Source organism: Pongo pygmaeus, chromosome 8 (assembly GCF_028885625.2).
Source record: "Pongo pygmaeus isolate AG05252 chromosome 8, NHGRI_mPonPyg2-v2.0_pri, whole genome shotgun sequence".
NCBI lineage: Eukaryota > Metazoa > Chordata > Mammalia > Primates > Hominidae > Pongo > Pongo pygmaeus.
Genome location: NC_072381.2, coordinates 21,036,643 through 21,063,634, shown reverse-complemented (window position 1 = coordinate 21,063,634; position 26,992 = coordinate 21,036,643). Strand labels below are relative to the sequence as shown.

Sequence of the window (26,992 nt, the reverse complement as noted above, 5' to 3'; positions counted from 1 at the left end):
TTTTTAAACTGTACCAAGTATTTCAGATGATGTTTAGCATCTGGATTGAGATGTGCTGTAAGTATAAATTGTACAGTGATTTTGAAGACTTGGCTAAAAAATATGTAAACTATTCCACTAATAATTTTATATCAATAACATGTTGAAATGACAATTTGGATCTGCTGAGTTAAAAATATATTATTAAGTTCATTTCGCTAGATTAAAAAGAAACTTTTTAAAAGTACCTACTAGCAAAGTTAAATATAATATGTGGCTCACATTGTATCTCTGTTGGGTGACACTATCTTACAGGATGAAAGCTTCATATTTTATGTGTATACTTGGTCGTGCCTATCTAGGAGTAATTCGTATCTCACCACGAGGAGCAGAAACAGTTTAGGAAACACAGCCTCAGAGAGTTTATTCTTCTTGCCTAAGGTCTCAGGGCTGCAAAACTGGGATTTGAACCCTGGCTGTCTGGCTGCCACAGGCTGTGCTCTGGACTGTATACCACACATAAGTCATTCTGTGAGGTCTTGCACTTGAGTTATTCTTTGTTTACACTGGCAAAGGATATTTACATGAACACTTAAAAGATAGGTTTTGGTTTTTAACTCATAGTTGAAATTATGACTCTCAGAGTATGGTTTTAATGTACTGTTACTGACTTTGCTTTGATCAAATTGAGGATACACAGTTTATAGTTAGGGCTCTCCTTGTCCTTGAGCCCATAGGCTAACAGTCAACTCTTTTATGTGTCTTATTTACTATCAGTGATGATCACCATTTGCTCTGTGGAGTAGATCTACAAGAACCAAGCTTCTTCCATATTTGATGACATTCTTTTTCTGTCTTCAGATTAAGATTTCATGAAGAATCTTTGTGAAGGAAAGATCTATTTATTTTAATAGGAATAATTTAAAGTTAATATAAATTTTAAAGGGTTGAAGTTCATAGTCGACCATGATGTTCTGTGGACATCTGGGGGTCAGCACATCCCAAACTTGAACTCATGGTCCATTCCTTTTATTCTTCATTCCCCATCTTATTTAATGTTATCACTGGACACACAGTGGCCAGAGTAGAAACTTCAGGTACCCTCTGCTCCTGAGCTTCTGTCACTCTACATGCAGTCATGTTGAAACTCCTCTCCAAATCTCTCCAGTCCCTCCCATCCTTTCTTTCCACCACCACCACTGCCCAATTCAGACCTTCTCCATTCAGTTGTGATCGTTCAATGATTTTTCCTCCCCACTCATCTGTGATCTCTTAGGAGAGGGGCCTTTGTCTCTTTCATCTATGCATTTTTAGGTCTTATCTGAGAGCTTGTGCTTAGTCGATGGGAATATTCATAGGTTGTGTTTCTCTTTTATTCAGAAATTGAAACTGATCTGTGTTTACTCTCTGTTTGCATTCTTTTCTCCTGAATACTGTTAGCAAAGCTTATTCAGCATCACTCTTCAGCTGGATGTGCTATCGGCAGTAATGCCGCTGGCCATTGCTGAATGCAAGATCATACACTCTCCCCCTGCACCCGCTCAGCTCACATGAATCCAGCTAAAATCCCTCCCTGGCTACTCCAACGAATGAGGGACAGATTTCTTTCTTGGAGCATAAGTCCTATAGTAATATGCCCCTAAGGAATAGAATGTGATAGAAATCCTTGGAATACAATATCTCATACTTGATAACCTTGGGGCAAACTGTGGATAATTTTCATATAGGTGTAGACAGAGCATCAGGCACATTGTTTATGAGCCAAAATGTTTGATAGGAAAGTGAAAAAAGGAAAAATAAGATCATAAAAGAAGCAAAATTTCACATAATCAAATCACAAGTTTGTTTAAGCCCTCTTAGAAAAATTAGTCAAGTTTTATAAAGGATTGCAAAAGAATCCCACGAATATAAATGTTGCTCAGAGCTCTGTGGTACCAGGTTACTTCAGCATTTACTTTGGGTCTGTCTCCAAACAGGATATCATTTCAGAAATGAATCTGCAGCAATCCTGTCCCTGGTGAAAGGGAACCGGTTCTTTCTGCCTGTAACATAGCAAAAGATGCCAGTAGCGACTCAGGCCATTTTTCTGTGCATATGATGAAGAGATATTGGTATTTTTATATGGCCTATAAGATTTCATAAGAGGCATAATGGAGAGTTTAGTTAAACAAAATGTTCTTTTCTGCTCTTTCTCGATTTACTGGTGGCAGGCTGGGAACGGTGGGTCCATATGTTATGGACACCTGTTTACAGATGGCCCACACCTATAGACAGCTGGCCTACTCTTTCCAGGACACCTACTGAATAAGAGTATTGTGAAAAATCTTAGAGCTTTTGAAGAATAATTTGACTTTTAGCTAGAGGAAACAAAAAAACTGCCCAAAATATCGTTAATTAGAGAAAGCTCTATGTCTAGATTTTCCAGCATGAGACAATAGCCAATATGGCTGACCTCAACTCCAAATTGTGTGCTCTGTGCTCTTGATAGCTTCTGTTCTGCGTTTTTGTTGTTTTTTTAATTGTTGTTCTCTCTGGAATTCCAATAATGAGTTCAACTTAGTTAACAAACATCTTTCTAAATGTGTGGGTTAAGGAGTTGGCAGCAATTCATATAATAATTAGTGGGAAATCAGATTGCTTTCTTTCAGAATAAGGTAAGTCAGGCCAGCCACTCTGAAAGAAGGTAAGTGTATTTATTGGTGTGAGGGTCCATGCTTTTGGAGGGTGGACCCTTTGGGAAAAAGGATAGAGTAGAACCAGTCAAGAGAGAGAAGGTGAAGGGTTCAGGGAAGCTCTGCAAGGGGGATGGAGGGTGGGATACTAGGTCATAAGAGGGGAAAGATGAACTTTTGCTGTTTCAGAGTATTCCTAGGAGCCATCCTAATGTTGATACAAATATTCCATCCATACCATGGAATATTCCATAGTCATTAAAGAAATAAAGTAAATTTAGAGTAAAAAGAAAGTACGGAACAGATTGCATTGTATATTTCCATTTCTGGATATAATTTGAAAGGTGATACATGCATATATGCATGTATATGTTTGAGTATGTGCTGAGAATATATCTGAAAGACATGTAATAAACAGTGACTTTGTCTCTACAAAGGGAGCCTGGGGGATCTGGGTCTGAGGTATTATTTTATTTCCGGGGCTACACTTTGCATTTTTGTGTATATTACTTTTAACTTTTTTTTAATATGCTAGTTAGTTTTATAGGATTACTCTCATCTCTAAGAGAGGTGGTATAGAGCAGGGGTTTGGGGGTCTGCAGAGTTGGGAGAGGAGACAGGGAAGGGACAGATCATCTCTTTGTCCTTTGTTCTTCCAAGTTACAAACCTCAGGGACCATGTGCCCCTCGACTCCTGCAGTTTTATAGCGCCAGCTGGATTTTGGTTAACTAAGCTTTTCTGGGCTGACCTGGAACTGAACGACCGTTTGTAATCTCTTTCTATGGGGGAATCTCTACAGTGTTCCAGAGAGCACACTAAACCAAACTGCCTCCAGCCATTTTCTCTCCCTTTCATGTCTATCACTTTCCTCACCTTCCGTCACCTTATTTTTTTTTAAAAAAAGAACTTCAGATTTATTCCAGGAGGCCCTATTCATTCACATTCTCACTCATTTCATCAGAAATGACCAGAACCCTATATGTAGTTATGTGCTTGGTGCTTAGCTACCTGCTGGGATTTTTTTTTTTTTTAACAAGATACTCTCTGTATTGCACTTTCTCTTCCGAGGAACTTATTTTAGTGAATGAAGTGCAAAACAAAGGAAAGGTGTTGCCTTTTTTCTTTTTTTTTAAATTCATGCCTGATCGAGAACTACAGGCATTTGATACACATCTGTCAAATCGGTAACTTAAGGTGTGGATACAAAGCAGATAGGTGCTGTAAGTTGTCACAGGTGAAACTTTCAGGGTCTCAGAAGACACAGGGCTTCTCAATCTTGGCATTATTGACATCTTGGGCTGTGTATTATACAGGTTTGGAAGCATCCCTGGCCCCTACCCATGAAATGCCAATAAGAACCCCTAATCATGACAATGAAAAAGTCTCTAGATATTGCTGAATGTCCCCTGGGAGCAAAATCTCCCTAGCTGACAATCAGCAATTTAGAGTGATTTTGGATTTGCTATTCATTGTCCAAGAATTGCTGTATATCGAGAGGAAACTCTTCAAATCCTGGGGACCTAGAGGTGGGGCCCAGTAAAGCTCCTGAAAGCTTACATAGTGTCTTTGTGCAGAATTAGAAGACACCCAGATGAATTAGAAAAGGGCTAGATAGGAAATGTAGGCTGGGAATGTGGGCTGGGTTTCATCCTCCAGTTCTCCCCTCCTTTTATTCCTGCTGGGTTCCTAGATATGAGGAGCTCTAAGTCAAGGGTCTGCCCTGTATTGATAGAGAACAGGTTCTTGGAGCCAGTACTCATGCAAAGGGATGAAGTGCAGGCTTGACAGCTTCAACATTAAATCAGCTGTGCTGTGGTTACTTCCAAATAGCATGTCAAGAAACCATTTCTTTTGAGACGGAGTCTTGTTCTGGAGTGCAGTGGTATGATTTCGGCTCACTGCAATTTCCACCTCCCGGGTTCAAGCGATTCTCCTGCCTCACCCTCCTGAGTAGCTGGGACTACAGGCGTGTGCCACTATGCCTGGCTAATTTTTGTGTATTTTTAGTAGAGATGGGATTTCACTGTGTTAGTCAGGATGGTCTTGATCTCCTGACCTCGTGATCCGCCCACCTCAGCCTCCCAAAGTGTTGGGATTACAGGCATGAGCCACTGTGCCTGGCCAGAAGACATTTCTTATTAATATGAATAAGTGGTGTGGTGTTTCATGCCTATGATCCCAGCACTTGGGAGGCTGAGGCAGGCAGATTTCTTGAGCCCAGGGGTTTGAGACCAGCGTGGGCAACATGGCAAAACCTCACCTCTACAAGAAATACAAAAATTTTCTTGTATTGCAGTGGTGCATGGCTGTGGTCCCAGCTACTTGGGAAGCTGAGGCTGGAGGATTGATTGAGATGGGAGATTAAGGGTGCAGTGAGCCCTGATGGCACCGCTGCACTCCAGCCTGGGTGACAGAACGAGACCCTGTCTCATAAAAGAAAAGAAAAAGAAGAACAAGAGAGAGATTGTATTTCTATGAATGCATTCATTTAACAAGTATTTATATTCATTGAACAAACATTCTACCATGTACTGGAAGGAAAAGTGCTTCCCTGTACTCCCGTCTGCCTTATCTCTGCCTGAAGTCATTGGTTTCTGTGTGTTTGGTATTATCATTTCATTTTACATTTTTCAGAATCTGTCTAGCACAAAGTCTTCTCTTCCCTTTCCCTTTAATTGACTTGGTTTCTGAAGGACCAATTATAATTAAAAGGAAGGGGAGCAGTGGAAGGAATGGCTCGAGTGCTCAGAATGTTCCTTAGCTGTGTGTCAGGCTGGGCAAGTGCACACCCATGCTGGGCTGCATTCTGGACGGCCTCCTTGACTCTGCCTATATTTATAAGTTATCCTACATTGCATTAGCACGTCAGCTGCCAAGGCAGTTTGTAGAATCTCCTTCCCTGGAGGTCTTCAGAAATAGAACAAAATGCCCATCTGTCCGTAATGGCTTCGATGCAGTCCTGCTGATTAGAAGGAATAGACTAGATTTTTCTGTCAAGGTTGGTTTCAGTCTTGAGTGCTCTTAAATGGATGAGTTTGCTTTTTGGTATAGGAGGGAGGGATGTAAAGTGACACTCTGTGAATTTATTGGAGTATCACTGTACACATCCCGGATAAATGGAGAATAAAACACGTCGTTCTCATGCTTTTAATGTTTCTGAAGCACTTAGTGCATTCAGAGCCTCACAACAGCCATGGGTAGGGGGTGAAGGGAGGGCCTATTTTTGGGTCGCTACGACACAGAGAGGAGTCGGTGAGGCACAGAATCGTTTAATTCTCAGCCAGAGTCACAGCCTGGCTGATGCAGAGCAGAGTTGCCATTCCAGGCTGCCTGCTCTCCAGCACATGTGCTTTTCTCTTGACCCTGTTGCTTCTTTGTGTTTGTGGTTTTTGCTCTGTCATACAGTGTCCAGACAATTGATTTGGAGCCATAACATTTCAGAGCCAAAACAATTTTAGGAGCCTACTTAGAAGACCATTACTTGCTCTATTTTCCTTTCCAAAAAAGTGCATTTTGACATAAAATTGTAGTGAGGTTTATTACCAACCTTACATAGACACATATATGTTTACACATATTTATATATGTACTTATTTGTATATGTATATGTTTGTGTGTATATGAATGTGAGTGAATGGATGTATGGATGTGGAAATATAGGTATAGCTATGTGTGTGGGGGTGTGAATGTGTGTACGCATGTGTGTGTATGTGCATGTACATGTATGTGTGTGTATGGATATGTGTGTGCATGTGTTGTGTGTGTGTGTTGTCACGTATTAAGGTGCAGCAGGAAACAAAGTAAACCCACTTATTGGCAAATAGAGTTTGCAGAGCTGTGGGCATGATTAGGGGAACAAGCGAGGGATAGTGAGGTGCCTCGGGATTCAGGAAGTCATGACCATCCCCTGGGCTGAAGCCCATGGAGAACTGGAATTGTGGGAGGGGGTGCTGCCAGAGGGAGACTTAGTTGAGAGGATGAGGCTATTGGCAGAGAAAAAACTGCAAAGAAGGGAGGGTGTGGGGAAGAAATACCCTACCTCCCTCTTGCCCTGTCACCTGATCTCCTGTCCCTGCCTCCATTGGCCAAACTCAGTTAGATGGCAACCTGCAAGGAAGCCCAGGAGAAGCAGTGCTCAGGTTCAGGTTCTCCTTCTGGAACATGGAACAGGGCAGGGGAGGAAGAATGGAGCTGGGCTGGAGGCAAATGGAGAATACTCAGGTAGGTGTGTGTGTGTGAATTTGTCCTTATTTTTCGAATTTCACCTTAGAGCTGAAAAATTTGGCATGGATCAGCACTACTCTGTGTTGGCTTCACAGTTTAAATAAAATATCAGCATTTGTTTCCTGAGTTAGGAAAAGGCGTAACTTCACTTTCTGGGTGATTATCTCAGACTATTCATGAACGTAGATTGGAAATATTCTTTCTACTTTTTTGATTCCCTGTTCCTACTGTCGTTACTCCAGACATTTTCAGTGGACGGAGCTGGTAAACACGTATTTCTTTGAAAGAGAAAAAATATAGTATTTTCAAAATATGAATAGCAACCTGGCTAGAAATAAATGGACCTAATTGTACATCAAATTTAGATTTATAAAATGTGTGTGTATAATTAGTTCCATTTATTTCAGCTTGATTTCAAATGGTGGAGTTTGCTTTGTTTTGTATTCTGAGTTATTTATATATTTTTAATTGTATAAAAGTTTCCATGATTTTCCAAAATGATGTGTATTAAAAGAGATCTCACTTTTATCCCCATTTCTTTCTTCCTATTCTGACCTTTTCTTGGTAAATATTTTTTTCTTTTTATTAGTTTTTGTTTGTCTTTCCTTTATTTCTTTTGAATACAGAAGTAAATGTGTTCATATAGCATATATTCTTTCCTCTCTTAACCAAATGGTAATGTACAGTACACACTCTTTTGTACTTTGCTTTTTTCCTCTATTGCTATATCCTGGACTCCTTAGCGGTATGCAGAAATCTGCCTTATACCTTGTGAGAGCTCCAGTGTGTAGCTGGACTACAATTTCTTTAACTAGTCCCTTGTTGATGGGCATTTGGGTTATTTCCAGTCTTTTGCTATTGCTAGTATTGTAATGAATAGTCTTGTATATTTATCATCTCATATTTTTTACCAGTACCCCTGAGGGTTGGTTGTTATAAGAGTGACTGATGGGCTAAAAAGTAAATGCATATGTCATTTTTCTAGATATTGCCAAATTCTCCTCCACTGGGGTTGAACCATTTATGTTTCCAACAGTAATATATGACAGGGCCTGTTTTTCCACAGTCCAACAGAACACATTGTTAAACTTTGCAGTTTTTGCTAATTTGAAAGGTACAAAATGTCATGTTCTTTTAATTTGTATTTCTCTTATCACCAGTGAGAAGCTTGGGCATCCTCTCTTACGCTAAGGACCATTTGTATCTTTTTTCTGTGAACTGTTCATCTTTTGTCCATATCGGGTTGTTGATTTTTTCTCAGTTTTTAGACATTTCTTTTATGTTAGGACTCTTAGCCCTTCATGATGCAATTTCCCCCCACTACCTTTCTTTTGCTTGCAGTGGTGGTTTTCTTTTTCTGTGTACATTTTAGATTATTATTCATTTTTATTTTCATGTAGTCAAATTTATTTTTATGTAGTTGTTATTTTTCCTGTAGGTTCTGGATTTTGAGTTAGGAATGGTTTCCCACTCCCAGGTTGTAAAGCAATTCCCCTATGTTTTGTTCCACGGTTTCATATTCTGCATTTGGATCTCTTTTGGAATTTATCTTGGTGTGAGGCATGAGAAATGGATCCAATTATATGCATTTCCTGTGTTGTTCTAACATTATTTATTAAGGGGTTGTCCTTTTCTCCCTTTTCTTGGATGCCTTTTGTCTTGTGGACACGGGTCTATCTCTGGACTGTTTATCTCATTCTATTGGTTAATGTTTCAGGAGCACACAGCTTTAATAATGGAAGTTTTCTCCATAAAATGGATTAAAAGTACTTTAAAAGTCACCATGACATGATTCCCATGATTATAGAAACATAAAGTTTGAAATGATAGAATTTTTAGAGATACCCTGTGAATGGGCTACCCTTATTCTTCCAATGTGCACAGAAGGGAAGTGGGGCTTAGAGAGGTTGTACAAACCTATCCAATGTCTCCCAGTTAGTCAGCAATGGGACTGGAACCTGTGTTCTCAAGCAATACATTGCATAATTTTCTAAAAAGTACATAATTTTCTCAGAAAGCAAGAGAGACTAATCTCCCAGCAAAGACTTAACCACAGCTCAGATGGCTTCTCTTGCCACAAAATATTTTTTTTAGTTTTGAATTTTTAGGATAATACATAATTTAGCTTATTTTTTAATTATAATATTGCATCTTAAGGCATTTGGAAACTTTTTGAAATGAGTAATAGTAATACCAAAGGAAAAAATATTCCAGAATTCTACTACTGACCTCCGGAATTGTGTTACTTGGGTCAATTCCTTCCAGAATTTTCCTATGCATAATGTTTCACTTTATTATCGTCATGTTAAGTGGGAACAATTTTGAGAGAACGACAGTAATATTATGCATTTATTTATTTATTTATTTTATTTTATTTATTTTTTTGAGATGGAGTCTCGCTCTGTCGCCCAGGCTGGAGTGCAGTGGTGCAATCTCGGCTCACTGCAAGCTCCGCCTCCCGGGTTCACGCCATTCTTCTGCCTCAGCCTCCCGAGTAGCTGGGACTACAGGCGCCCGCCACCATACCCAGATAGTTTTTTTGTATTTTTAGTAGAGAGGGAGTTTCACCGCCTTCGCCAGGATGGTCTCGATCTCCTGACCTTGTGATCCGCCCACCTCGGCCTCCCAAAGTGCTGGGATTACAGGCATGAGCCAGCCGCGCCCGGCCCCAATATTATGCATTTATTATGTACTTACTTAAGTGCACTGATTCAAGTGCTCTAAGTATATTATCCTATTTAATTATCACAAAACTCATCTGAAGATGCAATCTTTATTATTTCACTGTTACTGGTGAGTAATGATTGGCTCTGAGAAATTAAATAACTTTCCCAAACTCATAGACTTGGTGAACAGTGGATCTCGGATTCTTTTTTTTTGAGACAGAGTCTTGCCCTGTTACCCAGGCTGGAGTGCAGTGGCTCAATCTCAGCTCACTGCAGTCTCTGCCTCCTGGGTTCAAGCGATTCTCCTGCCTCAGCCTCCTGAGTAGCTGGGATTAGAGGTACCTGTCACCATGTCCAGCTAATTTTTATAGTTTAGTAGAGATGGGGTTTCAGCATGTTGGCCAGGCTGGTCTTTAACTCCTGACCTCAAGTGATCTGCCCGCCTTGGCATCCCAAAGTGCTGGGATTACAGGCATGAGTCACCGCACCTGGCCTGGAGCTTGGATTCTAATTCCTGTGTGTTTTCTCCAAAAACTGTATTTCAGCCACTATTTTCATTGTGTCGTGCATATATCATTTTGGATCCTGTTATTTTATTAGTATTTTACCAGAAATGTTCATCCTCATTTTCTCAATGATCATATTAAATTTTATTTATAATAACATCTTTCTTTTAACGCAATTAAATGACCTAAACCAGATTTTAATAAGAGGAAGTTAAGAATATTTTTTCTTCAGTTAGCATAGAATCTTGGCTTCTCAAAGAAGTATCTTGAAAGTGAAATATAAAATAGAACAATTATGGACAAGGTCACCGTGAGACAGAAACACACATTAATTTTATAGACATGGTTGTTAAGTGTTTTACATGACGTTTAGAGAGCATTCACTTTCCTGTGTTAATTGAACTTGCAAGTTTTGTTTATGTCAAAATTTGCATAAGTTTCTTAATTTTTCCTAGCCCTTCTAAGATCCACATTGTCTCAAAATCCAAGTTAAAAATCAGGTACATGATGCATAGTAATGTGTGGCCAGCATGTGAATAATTTGGACTTTTTGCGTACATTGAGAAATAAATAGACATCCCCTGAACGGTCTCAGCTTTTAGCCTAATTCAGCAATGCTCCTTCTACCCTTTTCTTCCGTTGTGACGCCAATGGGTATATCAGTGAAAAAGATGAAAAATTCATTGCCATTATGGGTTTGTGCCCCTAGAGAAATGGTTCAGAGGACCCTTGAAGAAAGAAATGAATGTATCAGGCCAATGTGAAAATACAATATTAGTGATTGTTAGAGGACAGTGTTTTGCCTGTAACATTTTAAGTGTAATTTTGTGTTTGTGTGTATGCTGGGAGAGGACAAAATGGCAGACTTTGGGTTTACAAGCTGATTTTCAACTTCATAAAAAGTTAGTGTTCTTACCAGCTTTGTGCTAGGCACACATGGACTAATAGGCTAAAGCAGGTCTAGTTTCCATAATCAGGAGGGTTATAATTTAATGTACATAATGTATTTTTTTTTTCAGTATACGGTCCCTTTCACTAAATAATAGTCTGAGTTCATTCCCCAGGATATTTTATATTTACTATAAATTATATGCACATGCTTTATAAAGTTTTCTTTTCTGAATGTTGGAACTAAAAAAAGTCAATAAATATTCTAAAAAGTCTAACTTTTTTTCCCACGTCAATACACTACAGGATTTGTATATTCTTCTTCAAATTTTCATAATGTGTCACTCTAGTGGTAAAGTATAAAATAGCCTGTTTCCTTGAGGAACTTCAGTCGGGCATACATTTTATACCTAAGCCAGGTTAGAAGCTTTTAATCGAGAGAATATTTGAAAGTTAAATCAAGCCGGGCGCGGTGGCTCACACTTGTAATCCCAGCATTTTGAGAGGCTGAGGTGGGTGGATCATTTGAGGTCAGCAGTTGAAGACCAGCCTGGCCAACATGTTGAAACCCTGTCACTACTAAAATTACAGAAAAATTATCCAAGTGGTAGTGGTGCATGCCTGTAATCCCAGCTACTCGGGAGGCTGAGGTAGGAGAGTCTCTTGAGCCTGGGAGGTGGAGGTTGTAGTGAGCCAAGATCGTGCCACTGCACCTGCACTCCAGTCTGGGCAACAGATTGAGACCCTTTCCCAAGAAACAAAAGAAAACAAAAAATTAAGTCATTTTCTTCTTCTTCAGAGCTATCTAAGAAATATTTCATAATAGAACTCTAGCTATTTTTATATTTTTAATTATTTAATTTTTAAGTGATAGTTTGCTTCTGTTTCCCTCCTTCCCCACTTTGCAGTTTCTCAGGTATAGTTGTTTTTCAGAATTGTATAGATTAAGGTGTTGGCAACTCCATAACCCATGGTTCTTGCCTGTAGTTCTAAAATTCTCACATTTAGCAGTCTGCACCCATCAAACATCTAGTTAAACTAGATGACTGATTAATCACCTCATGATTCATTGTGTTTTACTTCTCATCTAGGAAATAAAAGATTATTTCTGAAATTAGGGCTGACTTAGTTAATAAGGGTTTATCAGAGAAAGACAGTCTATTATGTCTTACTGTCCTATATAACTAAGTGATAAGGTTATGACAACATTTGGTAATGCATTTTAACAATTTTGTTTTAAATAGAATGTTCGTTGACTACCTGGATATAAATGTTTGGTTAGCTTGCAGATCCAATTCAAAAGTTTAAAAATTTCAAAGCCTGGTTCATTGCATATATAAATGTCTAACAAGTATTTGTTGGTGAGGTGTTATTGCAGTGATGGGTTCATTTATTTTCATTCATTGCATCCTTGGTCTGTACTATGATAAATAACTTTTACTGAGAAAAAATATAAAAACCAGTCATGGTGGCTTACGTCTGTAATCCCAGCAGTCTGGGAGGCTGAGGTGGGTGGATCACCTGAGGTCAGGAGTTTGAGACCAGCCTGGCCAATATAGTGAAACCCCATCTCTACTAAAAATACAAAAAAAAAAAAAAAAAAAAAAAAATTAGCCAGGTGTGGTGGCGCATGCCTGTAATCCCAGCCACTTGGGAGGCAGAGGCAGGAGAATTGCATGAGCCAAGATTGTGCCACTGCATTCTGGCCTGGGTGACAGAGTGAGACTCCGCCTCAAAAAACAAACAAAACAACCCCAGAAAATTTATGAAAAATACATCTTGAGAACCACTACCCACAATGTATAGTAAATTTGGTATTAAAATTGTCTCAATTATTTAAAATTCCCATTTCTATTGTTTTTACTCTCTCATCAATTTCTGTCTGGATATGCAGTTACCGCTAGCTCAGAATCTGACTTAGGTTATCATTAAATTCAAAACCCACAAGAAGACATTATGTTAACAAACCTGGAAAGTATAAATGGAGTTTTAAAAGAAATATATAAACTACCAAAATAGACTTGAGGAATTAGAAAACCTGAACAAAGCAATAACCAAGGAAAGCATTGAACAATATCATTAAACAATTTGCTTTATGAAAGGTTCCTGTCCCTGATGAATATTGTATTACGAATGTTTGCTTCCAAGGAATGACTAAAGGGAAAAGGGATTTATAGGAAGCATAGAGGGTAATCTCATAGAAAACCTTTGCAATAAGTAGGGCTGGACTTCATGTAAACTGTGAAGTCATTAAAAAGCAAATCTTATTCACTGTATCTTTTAAGGTTTCTATGGCTCTTTTTCTCTGCTTTTCTCCAAATACAGGTTTTCTTAGCCTGTATATAGTTGAATAATAGCGACCCACCCGAGTTTACCCAGCATTTAGCTCCAGCACTTACTGACATCTAATTATCCACAGCTAAATATCTCTTAGTTCAAACTCGCAAAACACATTCTCATTGGTCACCAAATGACCAATGTGTTTCCTCTCCTCAAGTGCAGTGTCTGCTTTTGGTCTGATGAGCTGTGGGTGGATAATCAGGGTATGTGATTGATTCATAGTCTGTGCAGAGGAGGTTGAACCTGAGTGTAGTTTGGACTGGTGAATTTATTGACATGTCTGCTGTAGCTCTATTGATGAGTCTATCCTATTTTCAAGAATGACCATTTCCAAAATATGTATATTGGTATTGAGCACAAAAAAGGCTAACAGCCTGAAAAAGAAAACTCCAGTTTTTGAACATAAATGGCTCCATTACATGAGCATAAATATTCATTGTCTCATATATATGATCGTATAAACAAATACTATAAAATCATATTCATTCAACAACCTACCACAGGCAAATAGTATTTAACCCAAGAATGCAGGGTGATTCAATACTGGGAAATCTATTAATATAATAAAATTAATATGCTGTTGATATTGATCAAAAAGTCAAATATGCCATCTGATGCTGGAAAAACAGCTGATAAAATTTAACAATTCCTGATACGATATTTCGTACACTTGGTTTTTGTACTTTTTTGTTATTTCCAGTAAACTGAACATTTTTTCATTTTTATAACCAGACAATATATCAAAGATGTTTAAAGCCTCTTAATGCACATAATAAATATTTTTATATTCCAAGTTCCTAATTCACATAATGATCTCTTAATAAATACTTTTAATGAAGCATTCCATTAAAGTGGTCTGGTTTTTGAGAATTATTAAGAAACAGAATAGAGTTTTTCTTTGTCCCACAGGAGACCTTGTTTCAGGAGTGTACCTTTTCTGATGTTCAATGTGAAGGATCGGCAGTGCATTTTAGGAATGAATAATTGCTTTTCTTCAGCAGGTGCCTTTCAAAATTGTTCTCTTCACTTACTCTAGGAATTGCCTGTGGCTCTCTGAACTCTGACTCCCTTCTCTAAGCTGAGTCAATGCTCTCTAATCATAACCTTTGTGCAGCTCTCACTGATGGCTGATCCTCCACCTGGATGTTCTATTTCAGACTCAGTATGCTCCTCCCTAAGCCTGTTTCACCCTCTGTTCAAAACAATTTACAGCAGGGCATGGTGGCTCATGCCTGTAATATGAGTACTTTGGGAGGCTGAGACAGGAGGGTCATTTGAGGCCAGGAGCTTGAAACCAGACTGGTCAACATAGTGAGACCCTGTGTCTACCAAAAAAAACTTAAAGCCTGGGTGAAAGAGAGAGACTCTGTCTAAAAAAAAAAAAAAAGAATTGCGATACTATGGCCCCCATGAGGAACAAGTTCAGCATGGCATAGGGAAAGTGAAGGAGTAAAGATTGAAGGAAAGGCAGAATGGAGATAGCTTCAAATGTCAAGCCAACAGCTGCGTATATAATTCAATCAGAAATCTCAAGTCACAACGTTTTAACCAGGGGAGTGACATACAAATCCAATATAGAAAGAGTAATCTAGGTGCAACGTAAGTAGGAAATGCTGAAATGAGAGGAACAAGATATCAGAAGACCTCTGCAAAATGACCTAGAGGCCGGCAAGGGATAAAGACTTATACTGGATTCATGAAAGTGGTTGATAAAGATTTGAGAGATATTAAAAATGTAAACAGAGCAACAGATAACATGTGAAGAATGAGAAAAGAAAGCTTGTGTTGAGATATTGTAAGGTGTTTTTGTTTGTTTGTTTTTAGAGACAGGGTCTCATTCAGTCACTCAGGCTGGAGTGCAGTGGCACGATCGTAGCACATTGCAGCCTCAACTCCTAGGCTCAAGTGATCCTCCCACTTCGGCCTCCTGGAGTAGTTAGGACTACAGGCACACACCACCACACCCAGCTAATGCATTTTCATTTCAAACATAGCAATGCCATTGACTTGCTCTTCTTGCAAGCCACATCTGTGGGCATTCCTCTGAGACATGGTAATACAACTGAAACTATAAAACAGAAGCAATATAAAAAAAAGTTGTGTTGGTTATCTAGTTTATTTTTAAAGGTAATTTTCATGTTTTTACATTTACATTCATATTTGCAGAAAAACTAAAATAGTGTTAGGGTGAAGAATAAGAAAAGTTATTATAACCTTAAGAGGGAGAATGTTAATTAAATTGGGAGATAAAAGGTGGTGTTTAAGATAATAATTTATTTCCCCATTTGCGATGACACGAAAACTTATTTTTCTTATATTGAGTCAAACTGCCAAGAAATTTTTGCAACAGATTGAATGCTATGATAAATATCTGCTTTTTAGAGCCTTTGACGGTGTTGTTGCTTGAAAAGCAAACTTGAACTCCTCATGAGATCATTGTGGAGATAAATGCTTAAAAGCTTTTCAAAGTCATACTCTTGGCTCTATCAGAATTTAATTTCCCACTGATTATGTTTATATCGATTTTGGAACACATAGTCATGAATACACTGAGGACAGCTACATCACTGATGATTTCCCATGCCTTGGGAATACGTTCCTATTTTATGTACATATAAAATCCACTTATACTTTCTTATTTATATGTACTTGAGTTAAATGCTCTAGTTTTAAAACTAGACTATGAGAATGTCCTTGTAGTTGTTTGAAGACTATGGTTTTATAACAGTTAAAAATATTTTGATATATGTAGGAATAGGTTTCATAAATGTCCTATATTTTATTGGCCATTCAAGCATACCTGGTTAGTTGCTGAAATGTAATCATAATACAAAGAGAGTTTTAAAATGTGGGTTTCAGCCATTTTCACAGTGTTGAATGCGCACAACGGATATGTACATTTCACAGTGTTGAATGCTCACAACAGGTATATACATCAACATAGAAGATCTTATTCTAAGTTTGTTCATGCTACCTTTGAACTTCAGTTTGGGGATCCTGATAGAATTTACTTTCCAGAGAGTTTATGAGTGTTTTATGAGATAAGATGTGTAAAGGACTTACTGCAGTGCTTACTCTTTGCTTACTCTTTATATTTTGTTTTTATTTTTTGAGAAAGGATCTTGTTTTGTTGCCCAGGCTGGAGTGCAGTGGCACAATTACAGCTCACTGCAGCCTCCACCTCCCAGGCTCAAGCAGTCCTCCCGCCTCAGCCTTCCGAGTAGCTGGAACTACAAGCTCACAACACCACAGCCAGTTAGTTTTTCTGTTTTAGAGACAGGGTCTTGCTGTGTTGCCCAGGCTGGTCTTGAACTCCTGGGCTCAAGCCATCCTCCCACTCTGACCTCCCAAAGTGCTGGGATTACAGGCATGAACCACCATGCCTGGCCAGTGCCTACTCTTTAGCATAGGTTACTTCTGTCCGCCTTTGGCCAAAACAACAAAAAACACCAAACAAAAAAAGTGATTTGACAAAAGAATTTGTTAATAGAAGAGCTTTTCGTCTTTGAATTCCTTGTACCCTGCTGATTAGTAGATAGGTAGATAAATTTGGTAATCATACAATCTTAGAACTAGGAAGATCGGTCTAATTTTTTACAATATAAGGATTTTGAAGGTAGGTCTTAGGACTCCTTCTGTGTGGCATGCTTTCCACTGCCCACCCCAAATGTGGCGCTTCCAATGCTTGCTCCTTTTCAAACAGTATCTCTCTGACCATGGTTCATGCAGTGAGGGTTTAGCTGCCTTCAAATCTCTTCTGTCCTTAGTCATCCTTGTCTGGTCAGTTGTAGTGTTTCTGCCAGGCCAAAAAACAGCATACAGTTCTGCCATCAGTCACTGTGGACTACAGCCTCACGACATCTGATGCATGTGTTTTAGCTTTTGAGTATAACATAAGGAACTTAAGTGGAAGCTACATGATTAAATAGCTCATGAGTTAGTTATAATCTTTGTCAAATCATGGCAGATAAATACTGTAAAGAATTGTCAGAGCCATGATAACATATATAAAAGAAATACTGCTTTTGTATGAACCTTGAGCTGAAAATGACAGTTTTGCTTAACTATATAGATAATTTAAAAAAAGTATGTCCTCAATTCATTTCTTCTAAATCGATCCATCTGAAAAGCACAGAGAAGCTGCTTTAAGACTTTCCATGACAAACTGCCCCCAAAATTCAACTTTTTAAAGTACAGTCCTACCCTGAGGATCTTTTCTATGTCAAAATTTTTACCTAAGTGTAAAGTTTGCTGAAAAGGGGATATTTTTGCTGACACACAGTGAAATACAAAGGACATATTTGTTCACTATTTTAATTAAGCTTTGATACTAGACAAGTATTATAATTCTATAAAACACTCTTTTTTTCCTGCAGAAATATCACTGTATGTGCTTTGGATCAGGGCTGTACTAGGTTCCTTATTTTAAGACTTAAAGCCGTTACATAAATTGTTTCCTCTGACAATTCTGTATTTCTTTTATATATATTATTGTTCCAATATTTAGTGGTGAATTTCTCCTAATATTCTAGCCCAATTGAGAGAATTGTTGAGTTATTCTGTAAATTACCTTCATTAGCTTTTTGCGAATCAGAGACTGTATAGTATAAAAGTCACTACTATAATACTATTTTCAATTAGCATTTACTATATTCTAAATTTTTATGTATTAGATCCTACTTAAAGAAAATTTTAAGTTTTAATCCTTTTCGGTGTGAAGACAGCTATGTAGAAAAGGCAGGCTCTATTTGGGTGCAAGAAAATCTGCCTCTTAAAAGTATTTTCCATTTCATTTGCTTCATTTGTGTGTACAATATCTTAGAGGCATCTAAATTATTAAGAGTGCCACCCAGAAAGACAAACATTGCATGTTCTCACTTATTTGTAGAATCTAAAAATCAAAACAATTGAGCTCATGGACATAGAGAGTAGAAGGATGGTTAGCAGATACTGGGAAAGGTAGTGGGGGTGGTGGTGGGGAGGTAGGAACTGTTAAAGGGCACACAAAAAAAAACCAGAATGAACGAAACCTACTATTTGATAGCAACAGGGTGACTGTCAATAATAACTTAATTGTATATTTTAAAATAATGCAAAGAGTGTAGTTGGATTGTTTGTAACTCAAAGGATAAATGCTTGAGGGGATGGATACCCCATTCTCCATGAAGTGATTATTACGCATTGTATGCCTGAATCAAAACATTTCATGTACCCCATGAATATATATACCTACTGTGTACCCAAAAAATTAAAAATTAAAAAAAAGAGTGCCACAAACACAAATTTTATGATCTCAGCGTCTGGTGATCAGTGCAAAAAGTGTGGCACAAATAAGTTTGAAATCTTACCATTTAGAATGAGTTCATCAACATACAGGTAAGGAACAGAATAGCAGCAGGGCATAACTGTATACCTTGAAATGCCCGTTTAAAAATGTGGAAGATTAGCCTCAGGTTGATTGGCATTTCTTGGTCCATTTAACATTAGATATAGGCTTTTGTTGTTACTCACAGTGCTGTGTGGCGCTGGCTCCTATCAGCTTACCAGAGCAGATTGTGTTCATCTCTTCCCGACTCCATGATTATGCTGCAGAGCAGAGATTTTGTTTTTTAATTAAAAATTTATTTCTTAATTAAAAAATATAAACCCTGAGAGAGTTGATTGTTAAGCATTTGCCAGCTCACTACTGCTCATAAATGTGCCATTTAATGAATGAAAAGCACGAAAAGTTCCTCAAATTAGGTTCCTGCTAGATCAAGGATCCCCATAATGCTTTCATTATTGCCTGCCTTTCCTGTTGCTTCTAACGCCCATGGGGGCTTGTTTTCACTGATCACAGGGACCAAATTGTCTCCATACCGCAAGGACTACTCTTCCTTTATATAACCATCCGTAATGACAATTCCTTTGAAGTTGGAAATTGAAGGAGGTGAGAGAAAGTAATATCACTACCAGAAAGAAATAAAAAGCATCCATCCATTCAGTGTTCTACTGCCCTATGGTCTAGTAGGTTTTACACAAATGGAAGTAGTAAGACCTAGGTATGAATCTCTTACTGTGAGAACTTGAGCAAGTTATCAGTCTAAATCCTAGTGACCTCATCTGTGAAATGGGTGTCTGAAGATCACATGGGATACTGTATGTAAAGCTCACAGCACAGTGCTTGGCATGCAGTGATCGTCCTTTGGTACCTTTTCTTGGTACCTGGTATAGGTCAGTGGAGAGTTCAAGAACTTCAAAGACTTCTTGGCTGCCTCCCATCATTTTTATATGGAGTTCCTCTTTCCCCAAAAATGTCAGCATAGCTTGGATGAGGTATAACACAAATAAAATTTAAGACCTTGAATATCATTCTGCATAACAGTATTTTTAGATTCGAAGCACTTCGTTGCATTTGGATATTATTCAAGATTCCAGCAGTTTTAAAGTACCAATTGTGCTGGCTCTGTCAGGGCAAGAGGTGAATTCGCTGGGAGCAGAAGTCAGAAATACTGTGTTTTTCCTCACTGATGAAGATCTTTTCTGTTGAACACTTGAAAATATTAAAGATTCTTTTAAAATAGGAAAATCTGGTTTCAGTAAAGCTTAGGTTCTTTTCATGAGACATCAACCTCTTTATTAAAAATCTCATATACTTCCTGGTGACATTACTTCACAATATTATTTAAAAGGACTTATCTAGCCACCGTGATGAACGAACGGTTTGCTTAAATTCGGTTGTCTGAGTTAAAAATGGGAGTATGGATGGAAGATATTTCACTATTTGGACTTTTTGCTATTTAGATAGAGAATTATAGAATGTTTATTATTCAGTCATATAATTATTCATTAGACAGAAAATTAGAGGGTGAATATCCTGAAAACTAGTGGGACTTTACATGATTTCATTAATGAAACGATAGCATTTTGAAAATACGTCTTTGGTAAACTTAATTAAAACATAATTTTAAAAATTAATTGATTATAATAAAAATTTAAACCCTTAATAAAATACATTTCCACACTGAAGACTTATTTAGACAGGTCTGGAAATTAAAATCAGATTGTAGATTTTATTGCTTGCTTATTAAGACCCTGAGATCATTATCTTAAATTTAATTTTAAATGTTTTTTACATGCTTGAGGTATATATGATCAAATTGAAAAATAGCTAATTATTTCCAGTCTTATAGCATTACTATAGAGCTATACTGTCCAACATGGTCAGCACTATCTACATCTGACCATTGAACGCTTAAAATGTGGCTAGTTGGAATTGAGTTGTGCTGTAACTGTGAAGTTAAAACACACAGGATTTTAAAGACTTAGTAGGAAAAAATATAAAATGTCTCGTTGTAGTGCATAGTATGAAGTAGATACTCATAGATAATTCATAAATGAATGTATGATTGCAATAGGAGAGACACTTAGGGATTTTTGTTGGTTTTGTTCGTTGACTGGAGAGATTAACATGGTGCCTGGCCTGTAAAATGCACACAAGAAACATTTGTGAACTTAGTAACAAACAAAATTTGTTGAATTATATTTGTTATAATTCATTCATGTCCATCTTCATTCATTCATATAACAAAGGAGTGAATGAATGAATGAACATAGACACACCCACACCCCCAACACATACCCTGACACAAATAATAAAGAAGATAAAGTCCTCAGAGAGAAATCACCCCAATATATGTTAAACTAGTTCTCAGTCTTCAGAGAGTACCAGTTATTTTAAAGCATCATTAACTTCATAGGTGTTTTAATGACTTATTTACTTTAATTAGAATTTTATTTTGCTATTGTCTTATAGTTTAAGTTAAACATGGAAAAGCTCCATGGAAATAATTGGAATAAGGCTCATAAATTAGTGTTTTAAAAGTTCCAAACTTTTGAGCATCAGTAGTATTGTTTTCCCTGGCTTAAAGTGGGATGAAATCATGATTTCAGGAGGAAGGAATCCTTAGTGAACATAGGTGTTAGTAACTTGACGCTTAAGGTTTGAGAAGGAACATTGACATCACTTGTTTAGTAAAGAATAGAAAAAAGAGGTGCATTTTAATAATAAAGCTGTAATTATAGAAATGTAAAAGTGTGAAATTTATATTATAAACACATTTAACATAAATTTTATTTCAGGGTCTACATAATACAAATGGATTTCCCTTAAATATTTTTCTTCCAAAGACTCATGAATCTGGAAACACTTCCTTCACTAAGAATTTTCATAAAGTCCACATACACAAAGAGTATTCTGAAGGGCTAACAATAACCTGAAGAAGGAAAAATAATGTTCAAGGCACATAAAGGGAATAGAGAAGCTGTAGTAGTGCTGCTTCCACAGTTAGTTGACTAGGAATTGTTATATCTGCAAAGGGTTCATGGTTCAAACTGACTTCAGCTTTTTGTGTTAGGGTAAGTGATTTCTATACATTTCCTTCATGTAGCTCTCCCCCGACATCCTGGAGGCTGAAGGGTCCTCAACTCCTCTCCTTCCCTCATCTCTGTCCTATTGTATTGCTCCAGTGACATAGAACTTTTGGTTCTTTCAACTCTTGTCTCTGGGTCTTTGCAAATGCTCTTTGGATGCCTGATCATCATTTTGACTAATTCCAGTTTCAGTACCCTTTTCTAGGGGAGATCTGGTCATTTATTGGTGACATGGTTTGGCTCTGTGTCCCCACCCAAATCTTAGCTCTAATTGTAATCCCCATGTGTTGAGGGAAGGAGATGATTGGATCATGGGGGCAGTTTCCCGCATGCTGCACTTGTGATAGTGAGTGAGTTCTCATGAGATCTGATGGTTTTATAAGGCAGTTTTCCCTGCTCTTGCTGGCTCTCTTGCCTGCCACCATGTAAGAAGTGCCTGCTTCCCCTTCTGCCATGATTGTATGTTTCCTGAGGCCTCCCCAGCCATGCAAAACTGTGAGTCAATTAAACCTCTTTTATTTATAAATTACCCAGTCTCGGGTATGTTTTTATAGCAATGTGAAAATGGACTAATACACTTGATTTCTGCTAAACCTTCTTGCTATGAGTTCATATAAATCTCCTATTCCCTTTTAGGAGCACTATATTACACTTTCTCCAAAAAGTGCCATATCATCTAGTTTTGCATGTGTTTGTGTAAGTTATAGTTCTAATGGTTGTTCGCAATATGCTCTACAACTCCCAAAACGCTTTCCTTTGTTTCCTTGAATGTAAAAACTTCTTCATTATTTCCCCCATTTTAATGTATGATATTTTTTCCTCCTGGAAACGTGACAAAAACAGCTTTTCTCCATAAATTACTAGGAAACTATTTACATTGCTGTGTTTTCATAAAATTCATAAATCATATAAACAGGACATGTTATGAATTAATTGGTAGATCGTCTATCTCTGAATGGGTTAAAGAATTGCCAAGAGTGATCAAGCCTGCTCTCTCTCTGGCTCTTGATGCGGTGTTGACAGCCAAGCAAAGAGCTTCTTCAATAAATCCACTCTCGTATTCAAGTTTTTCCAGATGTGAGAAGTAATTAAGTCATTGCATTTACTGAAGCCTTTTATGCTTTTCAAGTGAGAACTGGCAGCTGTGGTGAGTTAACTCTGCTTGTTACGTGTGTGTGTTGCATGTGTGAACGTACATATGTACAAGCACACATGTGACATTTGCCAATAGTCAAATGAGATCCCACCTGAAAATAAAACAAAACCAAAAGCTGATATCAATAAATGCTAGAAATTTTTACAGCTAAATTTCACAATTGAGAGGTGGGCTTTCTCCAGTAATGCCTTTTTTTCTTTCTATTTTTCCTGAATGTTAAAGAAATGAGGATAATCAAATCACTTGCATCATTAAAGAATTTTTTAAATGGTAAAGTCATGACTCTCATAAAACATAAACACATTTCAAAGATTTTTAACTCATTAATAAATGAGGTTACCAGTAAGACCTTACAGTTGGTTCAAAGGTGAATCTGAAGAACCACATATAAATGCATAGTAAGGAATGCTGAGATGCATTTACAAATAGGTGCAAAAAGAGTCTGTCTCATGGACAATACTCAGTTGCCTTCCCAAGAACACAGCTACAGTAATGCTCCCTCATCTACGGTTTTCCTTTCTGAGGTTTCAGTTACTAAGGTCTGAAAATAGGTCAGTACAGCAGAAGATACTTTGAGAGAGAAGGAGAACACATGCACATAACTTTTATTACAGCATTTTGTTATAATTATTCTATTTTATTACTAGTTGATCTCTTACTGTGACATCTTAAAATTTATTTTTATTTCAGTGGTTTTTGGGGTACAAGTGGTTTTTGGTTACATGGATGAATTTTATCGTGTTGATGTCTGAGATTTTAGTGCACTTGTCACTTGAGTAGTGTAGTTGTTCCCAATCTATAGGTTTTAATCCCTTACCCTTCTCCCTTCTGAGTCTCCAATGGCCATTACAGTACTCTATGTGCCTTTGCATACCCATAGCTTAGCTGCCACTTATGAGTGACAGACAACATGCAGTATTTGGTTTTTCATTCCTGAGTTACTTCACTTAGAATAATGGCCTCCGGCTCCATCCCAGTTGCTACAAAATACATTATTTTCTTCTTTTTATGACTGAGTTGTATTCCGTGGTGTACGCATACCACATTTTCTTTATCCAGTTATTGGTTGATGGTCAGTGAGTTTGGTTCCTTATCCTTGCCACTGTGAATTGTGCTGTGAGAAACATAATACATGCAGATGTCTTTTTGATATAAGGACTTCTTTTCTTTTGGGTAGATACCCAGTAGTGGGATTGCTGAATCCTATGGTAGCTCTACTTTTAGTTCTTTAAAAAACCTTCATATTGTCTCCTGTAGAGGTTGTACTCATTTACATTCCCACCAGCAGTGTTTAAGTGTTCCCTTTTCACCACATCCACACAAATATCTATTGTTTTTTGACTTTTTAGTAATAGCCATTCTGCCTGGGGTAAGGCAGTATCTTATTGTGGTTTTAGTTTGCATTTGTCTGATGATTAGTGATACTGAGCACTTTTTTCATATGTTAGCCATTTGTATATCTTCTTTTGAGAAATGTCTTTTCGTGTCATTACTATCCTAACTTATAAATTAAACTTTATCATAGGTATGTATGTATGGGAAAAACATACTATGTATAGAGTTTGATACTATCTGCACTTTCAGGCTTCTATTGGGGGGCTTGGAACACATCCTCTATGGATAAGGTCTGGGGGCTACTATAATTTGCATTTCTATGGATAAGAATCATTCTCATTCTTATCGGTTTTCAACAGTTTATGGAATCGTGAAGTAGTTCAAATATAATGAAAGAACAGTATAGTCCTGAAGGGAACACTCAGTAATTTGTTTTGTTTGTGCCCATTTCAAAGTCTTTCTCAATTATTCCTGACACATCTCACATAAAACTCTAGGAAAGGGACACTCTGTGGGAGTCAAGCTGTTTGATCCTGCCTGACCCTTTGGTTCTGGATATAAGCCACATACAGACCACACAGAGCTTAGGCTTCTTCCTCTTGGTGGTGAAGATTGCAGGAGTGATCATGGTATTAGCTTAATTGCTATGAAAACTGAACTGATGTCTTAAGCTGCAAATGAAACCAAAGTCTTTCAGCTCAATGGGCGCTATGTTAATGTAGACATTGAGAATACTTTCCTGCCCCCTCTAGAAGCAGAGTACATCGTTTTAATTTGGGCTTCCCCACCACACCCAAACTGGAAATTGTTGTGCCCCATACTATTTCCAGTTTCTTGTTCTTCACTTCCTCCAACATCCATCTAACTATGTAGCTCTCATTTGTGAATGGGATCTACATCTGTGAAAAGGGGAATATAAATATGGAATATACCTTATTAATTTTTTTTTTTTTTTGAGATGGAGTCTCTCTCTGTCGCCCAGGCTGGAGTGCAGTGGTGCGATCTCGGTTTACTGCAAGCTCTGCCTCCCAGGTTCACGCCATTCTTCTGCCTCAGCCTCCTGAGTAGCTGGGACTACAGGCGCCCGCCACCATGCCCAGCTAATTTTTTGTATTTTGTTTAGTAGAGACGGGGTTTCACCATGTTAGCCAGGATGGTCTCGATCTCCTGACCTTGTGATCCACCCGCCTCGGCCTCCCAAAGTGCTGGAATTACAGGTGTGAACCACCGCGCCCGGCCATCTTATTAAATCTTAATAGCATAATTGGTCATGGTGACACATGTTTAGGTTGCTTTGTGTTCTTTTGATTTCTGATTAATAAAGAGTAATGAAATAGCCATTAAAAAGGAGAAAATATGTTCATGAATTCTAAATTGTAAAAGTTGATTGGACCAGTATTAAGCAAAACTCTTCTCTTTTATAAAGGAGACAAATTGTCCTAGAGTGCTTACATTTCTTCTTTCAAGAAATGATTTATCTTGCCTCATCCATTAGTAAAGTTCTCTTTTGGGAAGATACCAGTTACTGAGTAAATAGGTGAGGCAAAGTTGGAATGACTAGGGATTCAACTGAGAAGCAGGAACCTTCTGGAAGAGAGTCATCAAAACAAAAACCAGGCAACAAAAAATGAGTGTGAAGAAACCATCATGGCAGGGAAACAAATCAGGCAAACAAATTCTTCTTTCACCTAACCATTTAGAATGAATATTTTATAATAAGAAATGTTGAATTCATTTTTAAAGTTAAAAGAAAAACAGTTTATCTCTGTACTTTTTTCCCCCCACTCAGAACTGAATCTGGATCTGTTTTAATTGTTTATTATAAATTTTTATTTTTAAATCATGTATCACCATGTTGGGGAAAAGTACATGTTCTATCATTATGAAAAAAAGGAGAAAAAAGTGAAATAAGTATGAAACATTAGTCAAAAACCAAGAAAGTCTTGTCATAGGTGACCTCAAGGAAGGTAAAGACAGTTGTGCACTGCACGACTCAAGATGGCGGCACAGATACGTTCCCTTGGCCAGGGCTGTGTCTGCAGAGACTTGAATTACCCACCTGACAGTTGCTAAGGAAATATATTTGCTTACACGTAAACATCAAAGTATCAAAAGATCAGAAGACTTCTGAATTATAAATATGCAAGTGAGCTCTTATCTTTAAGCTGTCTAGTTGCAGAAGGCCCTTCTTGACTTTAAAAGGATAGTAATGGCACAGAGAATGAGAAGACCTTTTCATGCCAAGTGTTTTTCCCATCACTGTGTACCTTTACTGGTGGTTGAAAAAAAGCTTGTGTTTGTGAGGGGCTCCACTATTTTTAAGGTGCTTTTTCTTTTTATGTTTTTTAAGAGGGAGTCTCGCTCTGTCACCCAGGCTGGAGTGCAGTGGTGTGATCTTGGCTCACTGCAACCTCCACCTCCTGGGTCAAGTGATTCTCCTGCCTCGGCCTCCAGAGTAGCTGAGATTACAGGTGTGTTCCACCACGCCCGGCTAATTTTTTTTTTTTTTTTTTTTTTTGAGGCAGAGTCTCAGTCTGTTACCCAGGCTGGAGTGCAGTGGCACGATCTTGGCTCACTGCAACCTACGCCTCCCAAGTTCAAGCGATTCTCCTGTCTCAGCCTCCCTAGTAGCTGGGACTCCAGGCGTAATCCCATCTACTGCCATCACACCCGGCTAATTTCTTATTTTTTTTTTTTGTATTTTAGTAGAGATGGGGTTTCACCATGTTGCCCAGACTGGTCTCGAACTCCTGAGGTCAAGCAGTCCACCTGCCTTGACCTCCCAAAGTGCTAGGATTACAGGCGTGAGCCAC

The 26,992-nt window shown here is 38.0% G+C and overlaps 1 protein-coding gene and 1 long non-coding RNA gene across 8 annotated transcripts in view; one reads left to right on the top strand and one right to left on the bottom strand.

The window, feature by feature from the left end:
- Window positions 1-26,992, top strand: part of NEBL (nebulette) — a 399,766-nt gene that overhangs the window by 246,493 nt on the left and 126,281 nt on the right. The window lies entirely within an intron of this gene.
- Window positions 16,746-26,992, bottom strand: part of LOC129044944 (uncharacterized) — a 70,969-nt gene continuing 60,722 nt past the window's right edge. The window contains exons 4-5 of the long non-coding RNA XR_008504861.1: window positions 18,788-18,862; window positions 16,746-17,072 (exon numbers count right to left, since the gene is read on the bottom strand). This is a non-coding gene — a long non-coding RNA (uncharacterized LOC129044944). The remainder of the gene's footprint in view (window positions 17,073-18,787; window positions 18,863-26,992) is intronic.